We start from the raw sequence: 25,976 nt of genomic DNA, 5'->3' as shown, positions 1-25,976 counted from the left end.
CCCAGGACCTGCTTTCTCGCACCAAGTCCTACCTGTGGCCATCTGTTCTCAGGCATCCAGAGAAAATCAGGGGCCTCCAGGAAAGAGGTCTCCAGCCTCAGGGATTACACAGTGAAAGCCAAACATGGGTCTGCAGGTGGCCGACTCACCCCTGCGTCCTTTCCCATCCTGAGCAGCCCTGTTTCATCCGCTTTCCTAGTGGAAAAACAACACTACATTTGGAGGCAGAACACTAGGTTCCAGGCCCAGCTCTGAGGGCGATCTCGGTGACATCACCTCACCCACATGAGGCTCAGTTTGCTCACCTGAAGAATGGACATGACAATCCTGTTGGCCCTGCCAGCTCATGACACTGGTGAAACACTATGCCATGAAATGGAACAAGACTGTAGCTGGGATGTGGTGGGCTGCAGTGAAGTTGCTAGAATTGCAGACTGGGCCCTGAGATCCCTCTCACCCCTCAAAGCTGGGTGCTGGTGCTCCCCAGATACACCCTGGGCTCACCTCCTCTCCAGTGAGAGTCCCTCAAGGGCACGACCCCCCCATGGATCCTTGTAATCTGTGGGGTCACTTGCTGGACCTGCTCTGGGATACGGCCCCAAGGACACTGAACTCCTGGGGTTGGAGTGGGGCAGTGTGGTCAAGCAGTCATGAGGGGGCCTTTAACCATGCCTGCCCAATTCTAGGGTCCCAGCTCTGCTCCAGACTAGCTGTGTGACCTTAAGCAAGTTACCTCACCACTCTGAGATTCAGTGTCCTTATATTTTACATGGGGATCGTGGTATCTACCTAATAGGACTCTTGGGAAGACTGAAAAAACATGTAAAGTTCTTAGCACAGAGTCTGGCACAGGTAAGTGTTCAATAAATGGTAGTCTGAACCCCATCAAGTGATGTAACAGCCTCAGACCTAAACAAGGGCAGAGAAGGACCTAGATCAGTGCTGTCCCACAGAAATCTAACGCCACTCACAAATACAACTTTTAGTTTCTAGAAGCCACTTCCAAAGTAAACAGAAGCAGGTGAAGTTAATTTTAATAATATATTTTCTTTAACCCAATGTACCCCAGATATTATCATTTCAATATGTAATAAATATAAAAAATTATTAATGGGATATTTTACATTTTTTCCTTCTATGTCTTTGAACTCCGGTGTGTATTTTAAGCTTACAGCAGGTGTCAATTCAGATGCTAGATTTTCCTCAGAAATACTTAAATCAGTATTTAGGCCTCATAAAATTCACAGTTATAAAAGTAAATTCGCATGCCCAAGTTATTCCAAACATACTTAAGAGTTTTCTAATAACTTTGAGTCTTTGGGTCAGTTTTTTATACTTTTTTCTCTCCTCCCTTCTGGCAGGCTGTACTTGATTTTAAATTTAAATTAATTAAGATGTTTAAATATTGAAAACTCAGCTCCTCATGTCCCATGTGAAATGTTCTGAAGCCCCACATGGCCAGTGGCCATTGCTCTGGACAGTGCAGGTTTAGGTGTGTGGGGAAAACGAGACCCCAGTTGGGAGGACCACTCACTCAGGGCCCCACCACTGCAGAAACGGGCCCCTTCTCCAGGGCTGGGACGTAGAACCACCTGAGGCAGGTGATGCCCCAGAAGGCTCTGTGCAGACCCTCTGCTCCCACTGAACCTCTTGTTCCCTCAGCTCTCTTTCAGAATATGTGCTCATTTCACAGCTGCCCTGGCCAGGAGGCGCCCCCCGACTCTGCCCATGAATGTGCCTCTCTTCACAGCCGAAGACTTTGCTCACAAAAAAAATCACCCTTGGAATCTCAAGGGGAAAATGATGAAGAGGCTTATCCATTTGCTAACTAGCCACCTCTTTGAAGACAGGAGCCAATTTTTTATTGTTTCTGTGTGCATGCCAGAAGCTTCTGGACGTCAAGAGAGAAAGATGGAGCACAGCTAGGAGGAGCAGCCTGCCAGCAGGGAGGAGGGAGGGGACTACAAAAAAGTAAGACCCCAAGACTCAAAAAGTAGAGCCCTGGAGCCACTTAGCGCAGGGCAGACAGCGCGCACCACCCTCAGAGGGCGTCCCCAGAGCGAAGCCCGGAACAGGCGTGACCACAGCCTGCAGTTACCGTGCAAGTTTCTCTCATACACTCTTGCCTTCGGAATCAGGAAATATGGGACACAAGAAAATGCAACAGAAAGACTTCCATAAAATAGAGGAAAAGGAAGCCATGAGAAATCCAGAGAGCCAGGAGCCGCCCATGTCCCAGAAACCAAGATATGACTGAGGGACGTACTGAGATGTGCACCTACAGGTAATCCATTTAAAAAATAAAAATTAAAACAAACCACAAAAAAAGGTTACAGCAATCACTTAAATTTGGTTAATAAAACTACTCCTGTGTGCAGCCTGATATCTGGACACATCGTATGTTTATCTGTCCGATATCTGACTTTCCCAGTGGAAAACAAGCTCCATGCAGACAGGAGCTTCTATTTCTCTCACTGCTGTATCCTCAGTGCCTGGCACTCATCACACTGAAGGATGAATGGATGGACAGACGGACGGGTGGATGAACAGACTCCAAGCTGCCCCCTAAACTCAACACCCTTTGGTCATTCAAGAAATACTTATTTTCCCATGTTCGCCTGCCCCATCTAGTACACTGGTCACATTTTTCATACAGAGCAAGTTCTAGATGTTCAGCTTAAAAAAAAAAAAGAAACTATAATCAGTCATTTACCTGCATTAGGCTCCAATCTGTCCCCAGAGATTGTGGTACCCCTTTCTCCAAGCCACAGGAAGAAGGGGTCAACATAGCAAGCACGTGCCAGCCGTGAGCACAAGGTGTGTCTGTCCCGTCCTCCCCCAGGCCTGGGCAGTCAGGCTCTGGACGTGGGTGAAAGGGAGAGGCAGCCCCAGCTCTCCCCTGAGCACCCCTCGCCCGTCGTCACCACAGGCCAAGAGGACAGAACGCCCTCTTTTATCTCAGAGCAGGGCTTGGCCACTCCACGTGACCTGCACGTGGGGGGTCCAGAAAATGGAGTGGCGTGTGCAGCAGCACTTATACCTGTGTTTAATTTCTGCTTAATAAGACAAGTAAAACGCTCTACCTAAAGGCCAGCTGACGGCAGGACACCCATTTCCGGATTAACAGCTCTGTTAGAGATGTTTCCAGTAAGCAAATGACCTCTCTGTGATGTCTATAATTATATCCACATAACATATAAATCTCAATACACTTTTAATAAGCAGTTAATACTCTGATATAAAATATTTACATCTCAACCAAATTCATCCTGCATGGAGGAGTCCTGGTTTACCGAGTTATTAAATCCGCGGCCATCCATCAGTCACCCCAGCTAAACAGAGAACTGAGGGAGCTAGAGCGAGCTTCCTTCCCTCCCCAGCATTGGCTACTAATGCCTCTCCAGCCTGGCACTTTAGATATAACCAGATGCCTTCTGCCCACTGTCCTCGTGGGGATGGCAGGACCGCCATCATGGCAAAGCCCTCTTAAAATCCCTGCCAGCAGCCGGAGAACCCCCATGGATCTTCCCTCCCTGTGCACCCCACCTTTGGACTGATACATCAATGAGGACCCACGACAGGTCCTAGGCAAGCTGCCAAGGCTACCAGGGTGGGAAGATGACACACAGTCCCTGCAGGACTCACCACACAGCCAACACCAACTTCTAAGACCAGCTTACATGTCACCTCCTCTGAAACCTTCTTAGCAGCTCGACCACTGCAGCTGGCCATCCTTGACGCCTCTCTCACTCCCACGTCCAACCCAGTAGCAATTCCTCTTGGCCCTCCCTTCAAAATGCATCCAGGTTCCCCTCCTCTCATGACATCCACTGCCTCCAGTTTGGTCTGAGTCTTCACCATCTCCCGACCTTGATCCCTGTAACCACCTCCACCCCATCCTTATCCCACCAGGCTTGGAACAAAAGAGCAGCCCGAATCTCACTTTACATTTTAAAACAATGATTCTGTGCTCAGCAGCCTGCACCCGCTTCTCATTAAGGTGGGCTCAGACTCTACACCAGAGTTTCTTTGCCAGCTCTGTGCCATGACTCTCTGTAGGTTGGTGACACCAGAGGATTCCATCTTTGGGAAAGGTTTTACATGCATAAAAATTATATACCATTACAAATGAAAACAATTCCACTGAAATTGTTAGTGTTTAAAATCTGTGGAATCATGGTACGTGTGCATTAAATCATAGGCTTTGCAGCTACTGTCAATTTGAACTAGTGGCGAGAAGAAATACTTCAAGATATCTGGAAGTTTTAATGTAGAATAAAAATACCTATAATTTGCATTGTTGATAAAGTCACAAGTGGGTTTGGTTTTTTGTTTTTTTTTTGCCAACAATCATAATCGAAAGGTATGCTAAATTTCACTTCAAAGTTAAGAAAAATGAAGGTGTCATTTTTTTCCCCATTCAAGCTCAGAGACCCCATGAACTCCTTAGGGGTCAAAGGATACGAGGGTAAAACCCCCACTCCACATGATCTGCACCCCTCACCTTCTCTCTGTCCCGAGGCTCCTCTCTGCTGTGACCCGTCCACTTCACACACACTGGCCACCAGCTGCTCCCCCAACACATCCCAGACATTCTTACCTTAGGATTTGCTCCATCTGGGTGGATAACTTCTCCATCTCCTTTAAGTCTCTGCTCAAATCTTACTGTCCCCTGAGAGGTACTCAGCCCCCAGCATTTTCCAAACCTCTAGTCCTGCTCTGGTTGTTTTGTTTTTCTGTAGCATTTATTACCTTCTAACATGCTACATTGTTAACTTATTTATTTTAGCTGTCATGTATTCTATTCCTCCTCTCCTGCTCCCTCCCTCTCTCTCTCTTCTAGAATGTAAGCTCCTTGCAGAGAGAGATTTTTGTCTGTTTTGTTCAGTGATTCATCCCTAGCTCCTAGGACAGGGCCAGGTAGATAACAGGAACCCAAATATTTGCTAGGTAAAAAAAAATGAGTATGAACAAATGAACAGCCTCCTCAGTGTTCTCACGCTGCCCTAGCCAGTATCCTCCAGTCCATCTTTTATCACATCCGATCACATCACTCCTCTCTTAAGACTTGTCAGGAGTCTCCACCCCACTGGTGTGAAGGCTGACTTCCTTACCAACAATCCCAGAGCCCTCCACGTGTGCTGGTCCCTGACCATCTCTCCAGCCTCATTTCATCCCTTCATCCTGACCGTCCCAGCTCTCTGTACCTACCTCTGTTGTACCATTTTGCAGTCTTCCATTGGTTTCTGTCCCTGTGAGGCCTCATCTGGTTCAATTCCCCTCTGGGTCTCCAGCATCCAGCTCTGGGCCTGGTGCCTAGCTAGTGCCCAGGGACTGTTTGATGGATGCATACACGAGTGAATACGCTAGTGGATGAACCAGAAGCAGAAACCATCTGGCTTCCGCCCGGGCGGCAGGCTCACCGACACCAGGCACACGCCCCGGGTGGGGCCAGGCACTCCGACTCTCAACTGAACATTTCACAGGGGACCCACAGAAGCTGGTTCTCAGTTTGAAGAGATAATCCATCTAATAACAGGATTAGTTCAGGCACATCCCCTAAACCATACACTTGAAATCTCTGCCTGGGCAAACGTTTGGTCGGCCTCTGCCAGGATCCCACCTTCACCAACCACAGGCCGTGCTCATCACACATGGTTCTATAGCTCTGCCAAGCCACCCACGGGGCCACAGGCGGGGGTGCTCAGAGAGGAGCAGCCTACAGGAGGCCCTGACATCCCCAGATCCACGAGTCCCCACTGCACAGCCCTGACAACCACCCCCCACCCCTATGACATCACCTGCTCTTACCTGTGCCAAGAAAGGTGATTATGTGGGCACAGCAGAAAAGGATACCCCAAGAGGGCAAACACCAGTGGCTGTGAACTGAAAAGTGACATGTGGCAGCACGTGGGGAAGCAAGCTCCAGGACTGTGCCGAGCTCATGTGGGGTGATGGTGCTGTGATGGCATCTTAGGTGCCAGTGTCCAGACACTCTGTCCGACAGGGTACCAGCCTGAGCGACTCTGGGTTCTGCTGTCCCAGGCATACCCCTGTCTCTTACTGGCTCCCATAAAATCACAAATTGATGAAAGAAGGCCCCAACTCAAGGGGGTGGCTGTGGAGTCACAGAAAAGGCTGAAAGGGGTGGTGCCAGCCAATGGTAGGACGGCAGAGGGAGCAGAATTGTCCAAGGCTGGGGCGAGGGTCGGGGGAGACAGCCACAGCAAGGCAAGTCACAGACAGTGCGCTGAGACAGGACTGCCAGCTCCAAACCCCTCCCTCATTGCTGACCTAACTGCCACAGTAAGAACTCAGACAGCTTCACATCTGTGAATGTGTCATCTGATATGATAGTCACATGGAGCTACTGAAAATTAAATGAGCATTAATCAAAATTAAACAAAATGCAACAGTTTGTTCCTTCAGTCATACTAGCCACTTTTCAAATGTTCAATAGGTAATCTCATGTTGGAAAGCACAGAGTAGAGCATTTCCTTCATCACTGATGAAGTTAAATAATAAAACTGCTATGAAAAAACAGCCCAGCACAGTGCCCAGCAGACAGTAGGTGTCTAATACTCTTCATCCTTCCCATGAAGTCCCGTCACTCCTGCAGTCTGTCACTGCTCATGCTGCCTTCTTGAAGCCCTCTTGGGTAGCAGCTGCCCAGTCCCTAGAGCATGCCTCCCTCAGGGTCGGGAGATGGGTCACCATCCTCTTTGCTCTCCACTGCCACTTCTCAACTGAGCTGTCACCCTAAATCTCACCCTAATGTCACCCTAAATAGAAGCCCTAAGAGGATAAGAAGTTTACTCATAGGAAGCTGGTTGATAAAAAGTCATTGAAAGGGCTAGAAAAATCAGCTGTGGATGGGCCTCCAGGAGGGAATTCCCAACCCCACTGAGCCTGCCTACCAATCTGAATGCAGGGGTAGCTGGCAGAGTGATGGCTTCCCAAGGATATTCATGTCTCAAACCCTGGAACCTGTGAATGTTTTGCATTCCATGGCAAAGGGGAATTCAGGTAATAGATGAAATTAAGTTGGAAATCGGTTGACTTTAAGATAGGGAGACTGTCCTGGATTATCTGGATGGGCCCATGTAATCACAAGGGCCCTTAAATGCAGTGGATAGAGGCAGAAGAGTCAGTATCAGAATGACAGGGTAGGAGAAAGACATGACCAGTTCTTTTTGACTTTGAAGATGGACAAGTCCATGAGCCAAGGAATGAGGAAGCCAGAAAAGGCAAGAAAATGGATTTTCCCCTCAAGCCTCCAGAAAAGAATGAAGCCCTGATACCAACCATGATTTTGGCCCAGCAGGATCCATTTCAGATTCCTGACCTTCAGAACTGTAAGTGAATAAACTGGCATCACGGTAATTTGTTACAGCAGCCATGGGAAGCTGATACATACTGCGGTACCAGAAGTGGGGAGAGGGTGTCTCTGACAAACACCTAAGAGAGTGGAAGTCACTTTGGAATTGGGCAGCTGCAGAGACTGGATGAATTTTCAGGAGCATGATAGAAAGCCTAGCTGGCCATGAACAGGCTATTAGTAGAAATAAATATGTTAATAGCTCTACTAGTAAGGACTCAGAAGGGGTGAGGAACATGGTAGGGAAAACCTCAATCACCTTAGAGAATACTTAGATTGTTGTGAACAGACTGTGAGTAGAAAGATGGATGTTAAAGGTGTTGCCAGTGAGGGCTCAGAAGGAAATGAGTAAATGTTAGTGGAAACTGGAAGAAAGAGGATCCTTGTTATAGAGTGGCAGGAAACCTAGTGGAATTGTGCCCTGCAGTTACGTGGAAAGCAGAACTTGCGAGTGGTAAACTTGGATATTTAGCTGAGGAGAAGTCCAAGAAAACTGTCAAAGGTGTGGCCAGGTTTGTTCTTGCTGCTTGCGGTGAAATGCAACAGGAAGGTGATAAACTGAAGGAAGAACTGGTAAACAAGAAGTAACCAGGACTTGATTTGGGAAATTCGCAGCCTATCTAGACTGCAAGACACTGAAATTAAGAGAGTCACTGTCCAGAAAGCATGTTCTACAGCAAGTCCTGTGGGTGTGGCTGGACAATCTTTTCCTAGTACCTCAGAAAGATCAAAAGGTCAGAGTTTTTAGTCACACAAAAGACTCTTTGAAAAGATTAAGTAAATGACTCACAGATCCCCTCAGCCATCTCAGCAGAAGCCAAAATAGAGATGAGACTGTTTGGCAAAGACCTGTGGAGGAGGAGACCTACAGAGTTCTTGAGAATGTTATACTAGCAGAAACACTGCCAGTTTGTACTGAAGGGGAGAGAAAGGGGACAAAATGAAAGAATGCTGTGTGAACTCCAAAACTCTCCACACGATAAACAGGCTGATGAAACTCCTCAGATGCAAACACATGCTACCTTTCATGAAAAAGGAAAGATGACTCAGAGGGTGAAGCCTTGAGCCCAGATGGTAGAGCCAAGAATCATAGATGAGGCCTTGAAACCAAATGGAGTTTGCCCAGATGGATTTCAAAATTGCTTGGGACCAGTGACTTTTTCTTTCTTCCCATTTTCTCCCTTTCTGAAGAGAAATTTCTCTTTTTTGCTTGTTTGTTTTAGGGGGGTTTGGGAGGATAATTAGTTTATTTATTTACTTTTAATGGAGGTACTGGGGATTGAACCCAGGGCCTCATGCATGCTAGACGTGCACTCTACCACTGAGCTATACCCTTCCCCTTGAACAGAAATTTCTGTAACTCTTACCTATGCCTGTTCCACCACTGTGTTTTGGGAGCCTCTAGGAAACCTGTTTATTGGATTTCACAGGTCCATATGTGAAATGGAATTATGTCTCAGGATTGATTACACCCAGAGCCTCACTTATAATTGACATGGTAGGGTATCAAGAAGCTGCCATGGGGAACTATGGATTTCAGGAACACACTTCCATATTGGCAATCCGGGGATACGACAGTGCTGTCACTGCCACATCTGCCTCTTAACATGCAAAAAACTGGCGACCAGACACTGGAACTCTGACCTGGAAAAGTCAACAATATCATGGCCATGCTTGCTGCTACCAGGCTTGTTGCCAAGGCAGCAGGAAGGTAACCTCCACTTCTTTTCTGCCTTCCAAATCTTGTACAGGTGCAATTGCTTACATCCAGACTTTAGCTGTGAGGGAATCTGAGAAGTATAGTCTGTGCCTTAACATGTGCATAGAAGAAGATACACGAGAAGGAGGTTGGAACGGATGCCTAGTGCAGACCCACTTCCCCCACCACCGTCAACCATCCTGCTAAGTATTATTTCATGTAATCATCTAGGCAACCCAACAAACAGACACAAGTAGTATTTTCAATTTACAAATGAAGAAATCCAAGCTCAGAGAAGTTAAATGACTCATGTAAGACCATACAACTAGGAATGAACAAGGACAAAATCCAGGACTCTCTGAATTTAAAGCTCTTTTTTTTTGGAGTTTCAATTTATTTTTTATTGAAGTATAGTTGATTTACAATGCTGCATTAGTTTCTGGTATACAGCACAGTGATTCTTAATCATCACATACATGTTAAGGGTCAACCTGGTCTTTGAGAGATCCAAACTATAAGGTAGGAGCTAACTGAGTTGCATATTCAAAGAAATGGCAAAAAGTTGCACAAAAACAAACTTGAGTGACCAAGTGAAGAAAGGGGAGGTCATTATAATCATAAATAGCCCTTAAGTACATGCTACATACCAGGCACGGCTCTAGGTAGTGGAAATACAGTGGTGACCAAAACAGCACGGGGTCTGCTCCTGCCTGAATGAATTAACAGTCGGAGGTGAAGAGAGGTGCTAGTCAGACAACCACACAGTGAGCGCAGCCACTGTGTGAACTAGGAAGGTGAGAGGCTCTCTGTACCAGTGAAGGATATAATGGGGAACCAGACCCATGCTCAAAGTCAGAGGAGGCTGCATTGGGGAAATTACAACTATGCCAAGGGACTTCTATTCTCATAAGTGGAGCTACTTAATTTGAACTGACTTCTCACAGAGGACACCTTAAAACCCCTGAATGATAAGTCATGGGGATGTAACATACAGTGTGGTGACTATGGTTAAAAATACCATGTTGCATATTCGAAAGTCCCTAAGGGAGTAGATCTTAAAAGTTCTCATCACAAGAAAAACAAGTTTTGTAACTATGTATGGTTATGGATATTAACCAGACTTATTAGGGTTATCATCTCACAATACTGACAAACATGAAATCTTATGTTGTGCACCTAAAACTAATATAATGCTATGTGTCAATTATAACTCATTTAAAAAGTAATGAAACAAAATTAAAACCCTGAATAAAATATTTTTTACTCTTCTAAAGAATCAAAAGCTAACAAGATAGTGAAAAACTATCAGGAGAAAATCTACAAGAAGGCAAGGACAGAGAAAGTCAGGACGGGCATTCAAAACTATTTTTGCCCTGAGGTCATTTTCTGATCTAAAAGAAACAGACGCAGAGTTGAAGTACAGCTGTTATGACCTCCTAGGATGAGAGGGACAAAAGCCAAAGCCTAGCTCCCATCCACAATAGGGTATTTAACTCCCCACATACAGTGAGCTAAGCCTCTAAAGAGCTTCACTCTCAGACGTTGAACCAGAAATAAACTAGTCCTTTTGTAGGTCTGCAGCTCATGTTTCAAATAACCTGAGAGTTCAAGGGATCTCAAATTTGAACTAGCTGGTAGTACCTCCAAAGCCTAGCAAAGGCAAATGAAAATCTTCTCTGAAAGAAATGTCCCTAAAATGTTTTTTCAAAGTTAATGATCAGCACATAGTCAAAAATATTCAGGCACATAAGGAAATAAGACACCATGAACCAGACAACTGAAATAGATTGACAAACACTTCAGATAATAGAATCCTTAAAGCGATTATGGCAATAGTTCACCAAAAAAAAAAAAAAAAAAAAAAAACAACCCCAAGATGGAAAATATCTACAAAGGCAAATGCCCAGAGAACTGAAGGACTGACAGGAGTAAACTAGGTGGACAGGGCAAGAGAGAGGGGATGTGAGAGGAAAGGCATTCCCAGCAAAAAGGCCAGTGGGCTCCACGCTTCATGCCACTACAAGGTCTCTGCATGTTAGACAATGTGGAAAGAGGCAGGAAACAAGGGGCAGGGGCAGAGTATAATGTTAAAGAACCAAGATGAGTGGAGGCTGGACTCCGATAGGGATTTTGGTCTTTGTCCTGAGAACATCTATTACAAGTTACCATTGAAGGAGCCTTGAAATGTGTCAAATAGAAAGCGAAATGGGCCACCTTGGGGTTTGATAGATCCTTCTATTCTCCTGCTCTGCTCTGAAAGGGCCCTATCTCCCTTTGCTGTCTGGGAGCATATCACAGTCCTGAGAGGCACACTGAACTGGCACTACTGCCCTCACTGAGACCATGTAACACTGAGTACCTGAGATGGGCAGCGGCCTGTCGAGTAACTTAAGTCTGTTTGGGCTCATTTCATCCGAGGATACAGCACACACACACACACACACACACACACACACACACACACACACACACACACAAAGTAGGTGGGCTAGTCCCAGTTGGCAAAGTCACCTAGGAGGTCCCACTGCCTGAGGTGAGCTAAGCCTCAGTGTCCCCATTTGTAGACAGAGCCTCCCAGCATGGTGGCCTTGGGCCGTCTGAGCCCCAGCTGACGTGAGTCATGCAGTCTCAGCAGGCAAGGCAGCCTGTGTGAGAGAGGAAGGGAGAGAGGGAGGAAGAGAGGGAGGAAGAGAGGAAGAGAGGGAGAAGGAAATGGGGAAAGAAGTAGTAGAAGGGCTAAGATTTTCATCCTCAACGCTGAACTGAGCTCAGAAGTGCAGTGTGGCTAAGGTCTCAGGGGAGCACTTGTAACCCCACTAAGTGAGCCGCATCTTGCGAGAGGACAAACATAGCTCCCCAGCCACTCATGAAGCTCCTCCTTCCTCACACCAGGTGGGAGGCACCGTGGGTATGTCACACACCCAGAGCCCAGCCACTCCCATCCGTACAGCATCCATCACCTCCAGGCCGCCAGACCTCTGTTCCTGCACGCCAAGGAGCCGACAGCCTGCCCCTCACCCCGCAACAGGCTCCCAGAGGCTCATAGACAAGTTGTGACCCCATCAGGGACCAATAGCCACCCCTGTGCTCTGAATGTGCCAAGGGAACCCCCAGGGGGAAGCAGGCAGACCACCGTCAGCCCGGGCACCCCTGGCAGTAGTGGGGCCTTTGAGGGGAAAGTTCATTTCATCAATCAGCCCATTGTTGGCCTGCCAAGCGCAGGCTCGTCCTCCCCCGGTGTGTCACTGGGTGCTGTTGACACAGATGTCAACTGTCAAGGCTGCCCTCCACCTCCCTCCTGGGGCATCCTGCAGGCCCGGCACAAGGGCCTCTGTCGCAATGCTCCCCACTGGCCCCTTGCAAGAACCAAGATTGCCACACCTTCGGAATTGCCAAAACTTGACTGGATACTTCATCATGCGGATGGGCCAAGGAGGCTGCAGCTGACATGGACGGGTATGGCAGATACTTGACTGTTTGCCAGATGACAAATCCCAATTGAGTGAAACCTGCAGACTTCACAGTATCTGAGGCAAAGGCTTCCTCCTGCTCTTCCAACAGAAGAGGCCAGTTGCAGCTGTCTGGGGCCCATTTCCAGCCCAGGAAGAAAAGGGCCACATCTCTGTAATCTGTGCACACACGGACCAGCCAGCAGGCTGACACCATAGCGCTGGCTAAGCTGTCCTCACCCCTTTCAGACCCACCCCAAACCTGTCTCTGGGAAAGACTGGGGAACAAAGGGCACAAAGGGAAACCACTCAGTGGGCCCTGCTGGCCCCCACCCCTAATCCTGCCCTCACCAGTCCCAGGGGACCTCAGGATAGAGGACAGCTACCCCAAGATAATCCATGGTTGGAAAAGACCATACAATCACCAGAGTATGATGAAGATCCCTGAAATTCCCTTAATGCTGGGTCCCAAAGAAAGCTGCTAGAACTCAAGGAAAATATATAACCCATGGGATATGTCACTCTGTAGGCTACCATGACTCCACTGAGTTACTTGTCTTGTTTGTGGTCTCCAAAAATAGCCCCAAACCATGGCTAAGGGTATGGGAAAGATATGAGAAAGTAAATAGTTGGGGTCCATTCCTAGTGAGCTTCCCGTCTAGATGGGGAAACACACAGAGACTGCAGCACAAGGTAGGGTATATCCCCAGTGACTGGTCAGCAGGAATCCTAGGGAAGGGAGGGCACGGTGTGCTGGAGTGGACAAGGCAGGCAGGCTTGCCAGGCAAGTCGGGGCGGTTCCAGTTTAGCCAGGTGCAATCTAGGAAGAGTAATGGCTTAATCAACTGGAACGTGACAACGCACATAGTGCTGTGGGAGGACATTCAACCTGAGACAGACCCGTGCAGACCTCCTGGCATAAGCCACCATCACCACTGCTGCTCAGAGACTGAGGTGTGTGGGGAAAAGGGACTTCTCCAAGAGCAGTCGGCCAAGTGCAAACTGCTGTCCAAGGCTTGGCTGGCTCCAAGGCCAATGTCCCTGCCACCAGCCAAGGACACTGCACCGATATGCCCTGGGCTCTTTCTCACGACACGCTCTTCTCCTCAGCCAGTGATCCCTTCCCAAGGCAAGATTTCCTCCCTGGAGCCCAACCCCACATTGCTGTAGCAAGAGGTTGGGGAGGGGGCAGGGGGCAGGGGCCAAGCAGTGTTCCGCCCTAGCACAGGCCAGGACAATATAGGGTTTTGGGTCTTCTAATTTTGAAACATCTGTCAAGTAAATATTTTGAAATCTCACTCAATTTTGAAATTTCCTCAAGATAAAACCAAATCTGATTTGGATAAGTTGACACCTTGAACATTGACATAGGATGTGCCAACCACTCTCCCCTGTCCTCATTACCTTGGGGGCCAGCTCCCTGAGCCCTACCCTGTGGCCTGTCAAAAGGATGGGCTGGCCCAGTGCGAGGCTTTACCCTGGGAAAACGCTGCTGGCAGGAGGCAACTAGCCTGGGGTAACAGACAAGGCTGTCAAGCCCCGGAGCCCCCGTGTCTAGCACGGTGTCCGGCACACAGTCATACCCAGTGAGTAGGTGTTGCTCTTGCCATCTTGACACAGTAATTCTACAAGTCATTCAAGTGCCTAGTGCCTCAGTTTACCTATCAAATGGAGTCAGACCATGGTTTCCTCCCTCTGAGAAGGTCTACCAGTTGAACAAACGTGTTGCTAAGGAAAACCTCTGAGCTTCATGGTGCTGAGAGCCAGTCACCATTCCCGCCCCAGGCAGAGGCAGGATAATGACACAACTCAACACCCTGATTAATCCTCCCCAACTTCAATTCGAGCAGAGTTGGGGGAAAGAGGCAGGTCTCTACTGTGACTCACCTGCAAACAAGGTCACTACCTACAAGACCAGGGCTGGTCTGACCTGGAGGTGACCCTGGCCTCCTCTCTGGCCTCTGGTCAGCCACACCCACATATCATGCAACCTGGGGCTTCCACCTGGGAGTCAGGAGCTATGTGGCCTGCGACTCTCCACCTGTCCTCTGTGCTGCAGGTGCCCATCTGTAAAGGAAGTGTTCACAGCAGGCTGGAGCCATCTTGCAGGTCCCAGCCCACTCCATCTCAGAAGAGGGTTCAGGTATGTGTGCCATCTCCCCAGTGAGCAGCAAACTCCTGAAGAGCAGGGGTGAGTCTGACCCCCAGGGTGGGCCATGAGGCCACAAGCACAACATCCCCCAGCACACGTGTGCAGCGGGGCTACAGACGGCCACCTGCAGCAGCTGATCCAGGGAGCACAGGCCACATGGGACTTAGCAGCAAGTGAGCTGGGGTAGGTACTTGAGATCTGCTTTGAAGGGCAGCAAAATGACAATGTCCTCAGTCCCTGCTCCCTGTCCATTCTTGCGGGCAGCTGCTTCCATTCCCAAGAGGATCCTCAGCTGAAAATGAGTCTGGGTGGACAGAGGGCCAAGGCTATGGTGGGGCCTGAAGCTCTTCTTCCTTCCGTGGGAACAGTGGTGACCATGAGGGTGAGGCAGGTCTGAGAGCAGTCTAGACAGAAGGAGTAGCGACTGCCTCTCCCTTCCCAGCCACTGCTGGAAGCACAGAGAATCCAGGAGCACCAAGAACAAAACCCCGGGAGACTTTACACTGTTTCCAATGGGCCTCATCCCCGTCCTCTCTCCTGCTTTTCCTATTTCCCCAGGGAGCCTCCAAAAACCACTCAGCCACCAACTCTTAAAGAATAGCCAAGTTCTTCCTTGCTTTCCCACCTCAAACCACCTACCCTAGAAAGGGGGCATCCAAACCCAGGAAAGCAGGTGGCATCTGTAGCTGAACAGTGACTGCACAGGGAAAAGGTGTGGGAGCAGTTTGGTCAATGGCCACAACACTGTTCCCAAGATACCACCACTGCCATGTGACCTGTCACTTCCTGGAGGGCTGAGAGTCTCCCTCCCTCCACCTCGGGTGCCCAGTGATGAGCAAGAGTGTGATGTGAAGGGTGTTAGTGCAGCTGTGGCAACCCATGATCTGGACCACACATGACCTGGAGCACAGTTTGGTTTGAAATTGAGGAATGCTGGTTGGAAGAGCTATACCCCATAGAAGGTGAGCTCTCCTATGCCAATTACTCTCCAGTCTGCCCAGGAGGTAACCTCAATCTTATCTGACAAAAGCTATCGCTGGAGGCAGCTCAGAGGGACTGAGGATCGTGGCTCAGACCCCTTATCTCAAAAGTGAAGCCAGGGCAGCCAGGGGTAAAATGGCCCAAGAGGATTGTGACATCGAGCCATGCTGTCCCCAGAGAGTCAGCTTTGCCCCCATCTCCCCTGACACCTGCAGCGTCCTCAAAGCAACCCCACATTCCCCCTCAGATGATGACCAGGTAAAGATGCTTGGGACACACCCCTCCCGTCCACATGAGGGAGCCCACTGGCTCAGCCTGCTCTGCCTCCCCCTAACAATGGCTCAGACCAGGCCCCCAGCCCCATCCCCTCAAAGGGCGCCTTTCTCCAACCCTACACTGGCAATTACTCCCAATTACACAATGTGACAAGGTGCTGGGGCAGAAGCACTTAACTTGGATCCTGCATTATGCAATGTTTTTAATCCTCTTACTTACTTAAGGTGGAAAACCGATATGGTGCACTGAGTTCACGTGAATGACTGGAAAAATAATTCTAAGAAATAAAAACATCTCCATCAATATCACCTTACAGGGTCCCTGAAAGGATTAAAAGGATGCATAGTTTGAATTTTCAAATGCCCTGTGCTGAACTCTCTGTGAGCCTTTTCGATGCAAAGATTCCCCAGGGGGAGAGGGACCAAGCGGGGATTCCCTGCACAAGAGAGTGGTTTCCCTGTGGCTTTGTCGTCAGCTACATCAGCTAGAATCCTGGGGCCCTCCAGCCTGTGCCCATGGCCACAGTCATGGCTGCCTGAATACCCTGCTCCCCTAGAGAACCAGGGTGCAAAGGCTGGTGCTACCCTATCCATAAAAAGCCACCCGGAACCAAAGCCCCATCCCTCCCTCATCCCTAAGGCAGGCCCCACCATACAAGGCTGAGAAAGAGCTTCAATTGCCCTTCTGTCTAGACTGTCCAGCTGTTCTGGACACAACCACAGCACACACAAGCCACAGATAACCCCCATGACAAGGACTGAGATAAAGTGGAGAGACCCTCACGGCCCCCATCAGATGGTCCCTAGCACACAGTGGGCTCCCCATTTCCTCCACAGTGAACTCTGCTGTTCATCCTTGCCAAGCTGCCACACCACACTGAATTTACCAATGGCCACTGGACACTCCAATTGCCATCCAGCAATAGATGGGCAGATGGGGCAGCAACAGGGCCAGCCCTCCCGGACTCACACCCCACTCCAGGGGCTGGCCTTTGGATGGGCGGTGCAGCCTGACACCAGCAGGTACAATTACAGTGGCTGGGCCCATTAAACTTTGGGAATAAAGAGCTGGCCTAGTAATTACCCCTAATCCCCTTCGAGCCTTTGTCTGCGAGCAGCACTGCCATCAGCCTAATGGTGTGAGATAAGTGGCCAGACTCCTGGCCCTCCCCAGAGCTGCCTCGGGCAGGTTTAGGGTGGGGGCACTCAGTCAGCCCAAGCCCACCAGGGTGCCATTCCTAAAAGTCTCCTTTGACAGGACCCTCCACGAAGAGGCAATCCCCAAGGCCCCCACAGGATGATCAGGTCCCTGGGGCTATAAGATGGCAGCAGCCTGGTAGAGGGGGAGGAGGGGGTACATTCCAGGTCCTGCGGGGAGCTGGTGTTTGGCCAGGACATTTGGGCAAGGAAGATCCATGCCCTCTGGACCCAACAGCCATTTCCATAACTGTATTCTGGCCATGTTCAAACACAACTCCCACACTCTAGGAGCAGTGCACAGGACGTAGACTGGTGGAGAGCAGCTCACCAGCAGAATGTCTGGCTCTCAACACTGATGCATGAATTACGTGTCTGCTACCAAGGACTGAGAGGCTTCCACAGGCATTGGTCAGCCCCTCCACTCTACATAACAGCCCTAAGAAGTAGAGGGGACACCTGTGATCCTGGACATATAGCATGTCCTGCACCCTCTAGATTCCATGGACCCATTCAGCACCTGCATCCTGAGTAGCAGGGGTCACAAACTCAGGACCCCCGGGGCGTATCTCGACAGAAGACAGTCTTACCTGCACGCCCTCTCATTTTCCTGAAACACTCTCCTCCCAGTTCTCTTTCATTCTCTCTAGACAGAGACTTGGGTCCTCACCCATTTACAGAGGGGAGCTCCTGGAGACTCTTGCCACATCTTCCTATTTCCCTAGAGAAATCTGAGATCCAAATTTTTAGGTATAATTCCCCAATTTTTAAGTATCAGCAACAAATACCAATAATTTAAAACACTGGATGAACCAAATAAACGTGTCTGCAGGGCCCCCCTCACCCCATTTGCCAGCTTTGCTGTCCTGGATTTGTTTGTTTGGGGGCACCTCTACCTCACCTCAAACAAAGCTCCTTGAAAGCGAGAACCACATCACATTCTCTGTAGTCCCGGCAGCCAGCACAGGGCCTGGCACACAATCGGCACTCACTAAATATTGGGTAAACGATTGAATGACTTAATGATGAAGAAACTGAGGGCAGAAAGGTTAAGTCACCCATGCAAGGTGACCCAGCTGGTGAGGACCAAGCAAAGATGAGCAGCCGGTCTCAGGCTCTTGGCTAAGTTCCGGCCACAGCTCCATGTTGCTGCTGTCAGTTCCACTCTACGGCATTCATAAAAATGGCTCTTCTTGGGTTCCATAATATTTTGTTATCCACAGGTGGAATTTAAATTCCAGCGTTTCAAGTTCAGTTTTGCAAAGTGTTCCACAGCCATCAACCCAGAAGATCATAGACAGCTGGGCTGCAGACACCCTCCAAGCTTGACAACTGGGGATGCATAGTCCATGAGCTGGTGCAGAGGCCACCATGCAGGAAGAACGGGCCCACATAAGGAGAAAGGAGGCCCCCTCTGAATCTATGAGACCCTCTAGTCCAGTCTTCTTAATTCTATAACCACCAGGAAAAGTCCATAGATCCTCTGGGTAACAAATCCTGACCTGGAGCTCCAGCTCCCAGAGGCTGAATATTCAGCTACTCAAGGCTGCCAGCCCACGAGGCCAAAGAACAAGAGCTAAACTTCCAGTTCAACAGAGCAGCTCAAAGATCGCCTGTATTAGTTATCTGCAGTGCATAACAACACTACAAAGCTACCAAAAAAGTGTCCACTGGGACTGAAATCTCATCTGCAAAGGCTCAAATGGGGACAGACTGAGCTCTTCAAATTTTACGTGGTTGTTGGTATAATTCAGTTCCTTGCAACCTGCTGGACTGGGGGTTTCTTGCTGGCTGGTAGCCAGAGGCCACCCTCAGTTCCTAGATGGTTGTTGGCAGGAGACTGCCCTCAGCTCCCTGCTATATGGGCCTCCCACACTGCTTCATCCAAGCCACTTAGGGAGAGAGGCAGAGAGCCTTCTAGCAAGGCTGATGCTACAACCTTAGGTTAAAATACGGCTAGGCCATCCTGTCACCTTTGCCACATTCTATTAGTTAGAAGGAAGTCACAGGTCCCAACCACACTCAAAGCAGGAGTTGAACAGGACATAAGTGCCAGGGGGAGGGGGTAAACGGAGCCACCTTATAGTGTCCCCCCGACACTGCCTGACAGTTTTTATTAATATTTAATTAAAAAGTATTTTTTATTGCATAAATCAAAAAGGACTAAGAAAAAGGAAAAGAAAACAACGGAAGAGAGATGTCAACACTATTTTGGAAGCCAGCGGATAAATGTATGTTATACGGACAGTGGCTCCAGCATTCTGCAGTCTGTTAAGCGAAGGCAGTCCGAGCCAGCCTTCAGAAGCAAGCTGCTATGGACAGAACCTCAGGGAGGTGAGCAAGTTAGAGGTGACGGGTGACTCTGAAAGCAGATGTGCAGCTGCAACAGAAGGTTGACAGACTGGGTAAAGTCTTTAAAGGGGGCACTTAAGATGTCTTCCCTGATTCTCATCATCCACATAAATATTTCTCTTCCAAACTTTCAGAAGACAGTAGCTCTATCCTCTAAATTCAGCAAAACTGAGGAAAGTGGTTAGGTGCCATTCTGATAATGAAGATTCTATGAAAATTGAAATACTAAACAGCAAAATCCCCTAGTGCCCTTTCGCCTTTTGGCTCCAAGAGTTACATGTGTCAGGCTGGAATATTCCTCCTTGAAACTAACCAGCCCATAAAAAACTCCTGAAGATACCATTATTTGAGGGTCCGCATGCTCAGAGAACTTCCAACCAGCACGTTGGTGCCTCATCTTAAATAGGAGTTAAGAATCACCAGCCTCCAACAAAACACACAGGACAATCAAAAGGAAACAAAAGTAACCCAGAGAAAAGCTACAATACAAACAGCAAAGGAAAACTCCAGAGAAAAATACAATTAATACCATCAGTGAAATCAGAGAAGATAAAGCACATATAAAATAAGAATTGAAAACTACAAAGAAGAACAAAGCAAGAGCTCTAAGAAATTAAAAATAGGAAAGCAATAGTAAAAAATCCAATAGATGTTTATAAGATTAAGTTGAAAATGCAGTTTAAAGCCACAGTTCTCCAAGTGTGGTCCTCAGATTCCTAAGGATTCCTGCAGCCCTTTCACAGAATCCATGAAAGCAAAGTTATTTTCATAGTAATACTTAGCCGTCATTTGCCTTTTCTACCGAGTTGACATTTACACTGATGGTGCAAGAGCAATTGTGGGTGAAACTCCTGGTGTCTTAACAGAAATCAAGGTGGTGGCAGCAAACGATACTAGCAGTTACTCTTCACTGCCACACACCCACAGGGAAAAATAAGCACCAAGAGATCTTTCTCAAAAGTGAACAGTCATTCAAGGAAAACAACTGGTAATATTTGTTACTAACAATAAAATTTGAGCTTTCAAGTAAAATTAGAACTTCATAAAATGTATCTAATGCTATAAGCTGGAGAGCATGCTTTTCTGTTAAGATCAGTGATATTTACAAATCAAATTGTTTGCTATTACATACAGAAGCGTGTCAACATTTCAAAGCTCTGTATAACTCAGTGCACCAATATGTGCCAATCAATGAATAAGATTACAAAATCAGACACAGGTAAAATCCACTCCACGTCCAAGACAGACCAATGGATTTTAACGTAACAGAACATGAGAAGGTCAGTGATAAGACTTCAGATTCCAATACTGAAACTAACTTTTGGGAACATACCATGGTAGAGTTCTGTTGTAATATCTAAGAAGATATCCACAATTACCTGAAAGGGCGATTAAAAGATATTCTCTTTTCCAAGTACACATTTGAATGAAACTAGACTTTCTTCATGTACTTCCGTCAAAAAACGTATCACAACAGATCAACTGAAGTAACATGTCAGAATATAGCAATCTCTTCTAAGCCACACATTTGAGAGAATGGCAAAAATATAAAACAATGTTGCTCTTTTCACTAATCTTTTGCTTTGAAAAATATTTATATTTTCATAAATTATGCTGTTTATGTTAAGTTAATATACTTAAGCCCATTACATGTTTTTTTAATTTCTAATATGGTAAATACCAGTAGGTATCATCTACATAAATAAAAATTCCTTATGATTTTCAATGATTTTTAAACGTGTAATAGATACTGAGACCAAAAAGGAATCTGAAACCAAAAGGTTTGAGAACTGCTATTCTAGAATGTAAAACAACAAAAAGATGGAAATGAGAAGAAAAGGCTAATTTCAGGAACAGTTCAGGAGAGTCAACATTAAAAAAAAAAAAAAAGAATTCAAGAAAGGAAAAAAATGAATGGAGGGTAGAAATTTTTATCAAATAAGTCATATAAGGCAAATCCCTACAGCTGAAGTATCCAAGTTGCAGGGGGAAGGGTATAATTCCATGGTACAGTGCATGCTTAGCATCCACAAGGTCCTGGGTTCAATCCCCAGAACCTCCATCAAAATAAATAAATACATAAATCTAAGTACCTCCCCACCCCACCACCACCAAAAGAAAAAGAAAAAAGTATCCACGTGCCCAAAACAATGTATTTTTTAATTCATATTAAGCAATGGAAATGTGACATTTCAATACCAAAGCGATAAAGGGATGATTCTCAAAGCTTCTTAGTAGGGGGAAGGGGAGGAGAAGGAAGTAGTGGTGTGGGAACAGCCACCTTCTAAGGATGGGGACACAAAATAGTACCTGACTTCTCAAGAGCAACACAGGACACTAGAGGACAGTGGAACATGACCTCCAAGTTTCTAATGAAAAATAATTTCAACCTAGAATTTTATATGCAGCCAAACTACTCATCAAGTATACGAGTCAAAGATATTTTCTGACATGCAAAGCCTCACTTTTTTGGCCTCCCATGAAGGTGTGCTCCTTGAAAGTGAGACAGTGAATGGATAAAGAGAAAGGCATTGAACTCAGGAGCCAGGTGATCCAGCAGGAGTCCCTGCACCACAGAGAATGATGGATCAGATCAGCAGCGGTGCCTACAGAGCAACTATCCAGACAGAAGGAAAAACAGAACACAGATCAACTGATGCATGTGAACATATTCAGAAAATATTTAGAATTTAGTCAGAGAATTAGAGAATCAATAGTAATCGAAAGCCAAGCAAATGAAAAAGTAGGTCAGTTACTATGTAACTAATTTCAAGAAAACAAAAAACTTACCAGGAGCAAAGTGATCACAGTACATATGTGGATATTTACACCACAGTGGGCATGGACACCATCACAATTTGGGTGCTGCCATGTCGTGGAAAAACTGGGAAAGGGCAAGTGCATGTGCAGAAGAGAATCGGAACAGGACAACTTTTAGCCCCCATTTTCTGTAACTGAAAGTCAAAAATAATAACTAAAACAGAAAAAGTTAAGAAAAAGGTAATAGCAGCACATTATCCAGAAATACAGTAACTACCAAAAGACACAGCTCAAAGAATTTAAAACAGTTACCACCAGAAAGCAGAAACCAGGGGTGGGAGGCAGGGGGAAGGAGGGTGCTTTTCATTATAAGCTTATTACTGCCTGGCTATGAATATGTATTCCTTTGACAAAAATAAAAGTTAAACTAAACAACTACCCCGGCACCAGAAGAGCCCATCTCCCCTCATCGGTCTCATTCAGAAACATTCCTTGAATCTTTATTTGCCTCTACCCCATAACCATGGGCCAGCCGGTCATGAGAAGCAAGCATGGCATGATTTGGGGCTGTGAGAAGCCCGGCTCCCTCTATGCAAAGAGATCCCCTCACTCTCCTGTGGCAAATACCAAAGCCACCCCAACAAGCCCTGTCATCTTTCACCACCATCCACTGGCTCTTAATACAGGCCTGGCTCACAGAAAGGGCCTTCCGAGCACGCGATCACCCAGTAAACTACACACTCTTTTCAATCTCCTCTTTCTAGGTGAGACTGATGCTCAGACAGGCTAAGCGTGACCTACCCCTAGGGTTAGTAAACTGCAGAAGGAGATGCGACTCTAGGTGCTCAGTGTGTCCCTCAAACCCACACGGTACTTCCAAGCTAACCCTTGCCCCTCACCCATGAGGCTTCTGCACCCCTACCCTCAAAACTCTGAGGGTCACCTACTCTCCTTAGGACAGTTTCACAGTCTACCCATCAGCTCAATAATTCATTTGGGGAACGTGGAGACATTGTCCCACTGGGGCCTCATGACTGTGAGAGGGGAGGAGGCAGGAGAGGCATTATCACACCTCATCTGATAGAGGAGGAAACTGAGACGGGAGGTGGGGGGAGGGACTTGCCTGAAGTCACATGACAGGAACCAAGGTAGCCTGCCTCGCCTCTTTGTTAGGAGGAAGAACTGCTCATGGGCAGCCCAATCCAGATTTGAGTTTACTCCTCAGTGAAAATGGTGCCAAGTGGATGCAAAACAGACACTGATAAGCAGTGCACTGTCAAGAGGAGAGGTCAGAACACAGTGGGGCTTGGCTGAAGGCATGGGGATAGTGGGGCTGAGGTCCGGGCACCAAGATATTCAGGAGTCTCAGGAAGCCCAACAGGGCAGAGACATACCTGGGTGTCAAAGTGACCCGCAAACTTGAAGGGAAACACTTGGCTTCCCAGAGGGATCAGAGCTGTTGTTGGGGAGCTAAGTGGAGCTAAGCCAGCTACCATCCTGGCCGAGTTCACACTCAGCCCAGCCTCTGGGACTTACGGTCCAAGGACATGGGGAGGGCATAGAGGACGATCAGCATCCCCAGGGCAAGTACTACACCATCTCTCCTCCAGCTCCCAAAGGGCAGCCTAACTGAGCACAAGGAAGTGTTCCCCCAAAATCTGTTAGATTGAACTATGCTAGAAACATCCAGCCCAAGTCTTTCCTCATGCTGAAGACAGCTCACACATAGGGCTGGGCAAAGAGCGGACACTGGTGAATACCTGCTGAAAGAATCTGTAAACCCACAAAGCCAGTAGCAGCTCTGTGTAGCAGCAACCTGGCTCTGCCAACAATACAGGAGGTTCCGGCTTCTTTCTAAAAACAAGGAAATGGTGCCACAGATACCCAGGAGTCTTCTTTCACTTATCAAAGGCATAAATCTTAAGCTCCCAGACCCCAGGAAGTTTATAAAGAATCCACCATCTCCCATCAAAGCCAACATCCTTCTCTCTCTAGATCAGTGCTCCTCAAAGTGTGGTCCCTCAAGTTAACACCAACAGCATCACATGAGAACCTGTTAAAAATGCAGATTTCCAGGACACACCCCAGACCCAACAAATCAGAAGCTCTGAAGGTGAGTGGGGCCCAGAAATCTTTTTTTATCAAGCTCTGGGAGTGACTCTGACTCAAGATAGTTTTAGAACCGCTGCTCTGGACAAAATCTCCCCAATAAAAACTCCTGTACAAAGCAGGCTTCTTCCTCTGAACCAGAAAAAGATAGCCGATGTCACAGATCACTCATAATTAACCTCAAGTTCCTCTCAAATCATTTATTCAGCATCTGTTCTACGTTTTCTGCCATACACCTACAGGGATACGTCAGGGTATATAATTATAGAAGAAAAGGGGTAGAATATAAATTAGCTCATAACTTATTACAATTGCACACCTGTATGTTTGTGTGTGTGGTTCCCCACCTTCTCCTTAAGATCCTCTCACCTCCCTGAGAACACGGCTCAGTTAGCTTTGCCTGGATTTGGCCCACAGGGTTGTTCAGGCCACTCTCAGTGAGCCAGGAGCTAAGCCAGCCACCATCCTGGCCAAGTTCACACTCAGTCCAGCCTCTGGGACTTTTCAGTCCAAGATTCGTCCAAAAATCCCCCAAGGACCCACGATCCCTCCTTCCTGAACCTTTCCTGCTTCCTTCTTTGCCCTCTTCCTGCTCAGTAAGAACTGTATCACATAGGCTATGAAATGTACACACTTCAGCACATTTCTCTGCCCTGCTATCACCCAGCGCCTCTCATTGGGCCTCCACATCTGGCTCCTCCCTCTCCTTCTCCCTGACTAACCTCACCCCATCAGCTTGAAGATGCTCATGGCTCCGGGTGCCTCACTGCTCAGGGTGTGGCGTTGTGTTTCCCTGTTCCCATGTCACACATGCATCAGGGCCCATAGGAATCTAAGGACAAGTCAGCCCTGCCCATGTATTCCAGCAGGATCCCCCTAGGAGCATGTCACAGACAAGCCCAGCTGGAGACCTGGGCCTGCAACATGGACCCCTCTGAAAGCCTCATGAAAGCATTCCAGGATGTAATAAACCCGTCGGGCCTTGGCTAATTTATATCTAAGTGGATGATTTCCCATTTTTCAGAATGTAAATGTTTAGATTGCAGCATTCCCCTGCTTCGGCATCCGGGGTCCTGGCACGTAAGTGGTGAAATCAGCCCGCTTTTCCACAGGGATCCTTAGATGGAAGAGCCGCAGTGCCAGCATCCTCCAACCGGGAAGAACTTCCTGCTCTCAACCCCTACGTGTGCAAACCCCACCCCAAGGGCAGTACCCCAGCACTTGCTTAGAGTCTTGAAGTCTCACTCTTGCTTTTACAGGGAATGGGAGGGAAACAGAGCTTTCAAAGGCAGGACCTCAGAGCTGAGGGAGCAACTCAGATTAGCTAGGTATTCCAAGATAGCATTCCTTTTTATACTCCTTCCCAAAATGTTTCTCATTTGCTCAGGCCTCAGGCACATTTTATTAGATCTTTTCTTTGTATAAACAGGCAAGAGAAGTAGATTAGTGGGAATAAATATAACACAACAATCCAAGGGAACAGTCCAGTTTAACTGACCAAGCCCCAAGCATCCCACTGCCCTTTCTGTCCTGGCCCGTGTACACGAACCCCTGAGACCCTGCCAGCCAACACTCTGGGTGGTCCATCAGCAAGGGCAGTCCCCAGCAAAGAGACACCCAAGCA

The 25,976-nt window shown here is 47.6% G+C and overlaps 1 long non-coding RNA gene across 6 annotated transcripts in view; it reads right to left on the bottom strand.

Annotated features, from left to right (window-relative positions):
• LOC123613271 (uncharacterized) overlaps window positions 1–25,976 on the bottom strand; it is a 278,819-nt gene that overhangs the window by 164,461 nt on the left and 88,382 nt on the right. Inside the window, exon 1 of one of the 6 annotated variants that reach the window (XR_006720629.2) lies at window positions 5,212–5,387. The exons of 4 other annotated variants lie outside the window; for them this stretch is intronic. This is a non-coding gene — a long non-coding RNA (uncharacterized LOC123613271). Of the gene's footprint in view, window positions 1–4,600; window positions 4,998–5,211; window positions 5,388–25,976 lie in introns of those variants that run through there. One more of the 6 variants, XR_006720631.2, reaches the window with a different exon arrangement.

This window comes from Camelus bactrianus, chromosome 3 (assembly GCF_048773025.1).
Source record: "Camelus bactrianus isolate YW-2024 breed Bactrian camel chromosome 3, ASM4877302v1, whole genome shotgun sequence".
Lineage (NCBI taxonomy): Eukaryota > Metazoa > Chordata > Mammalia > Artiodactyla > Camelidae > Camelus > Camelus bactrianus.
This window is presented reverse-complemented; position numbering and strand designations above follow the sequence as displayed.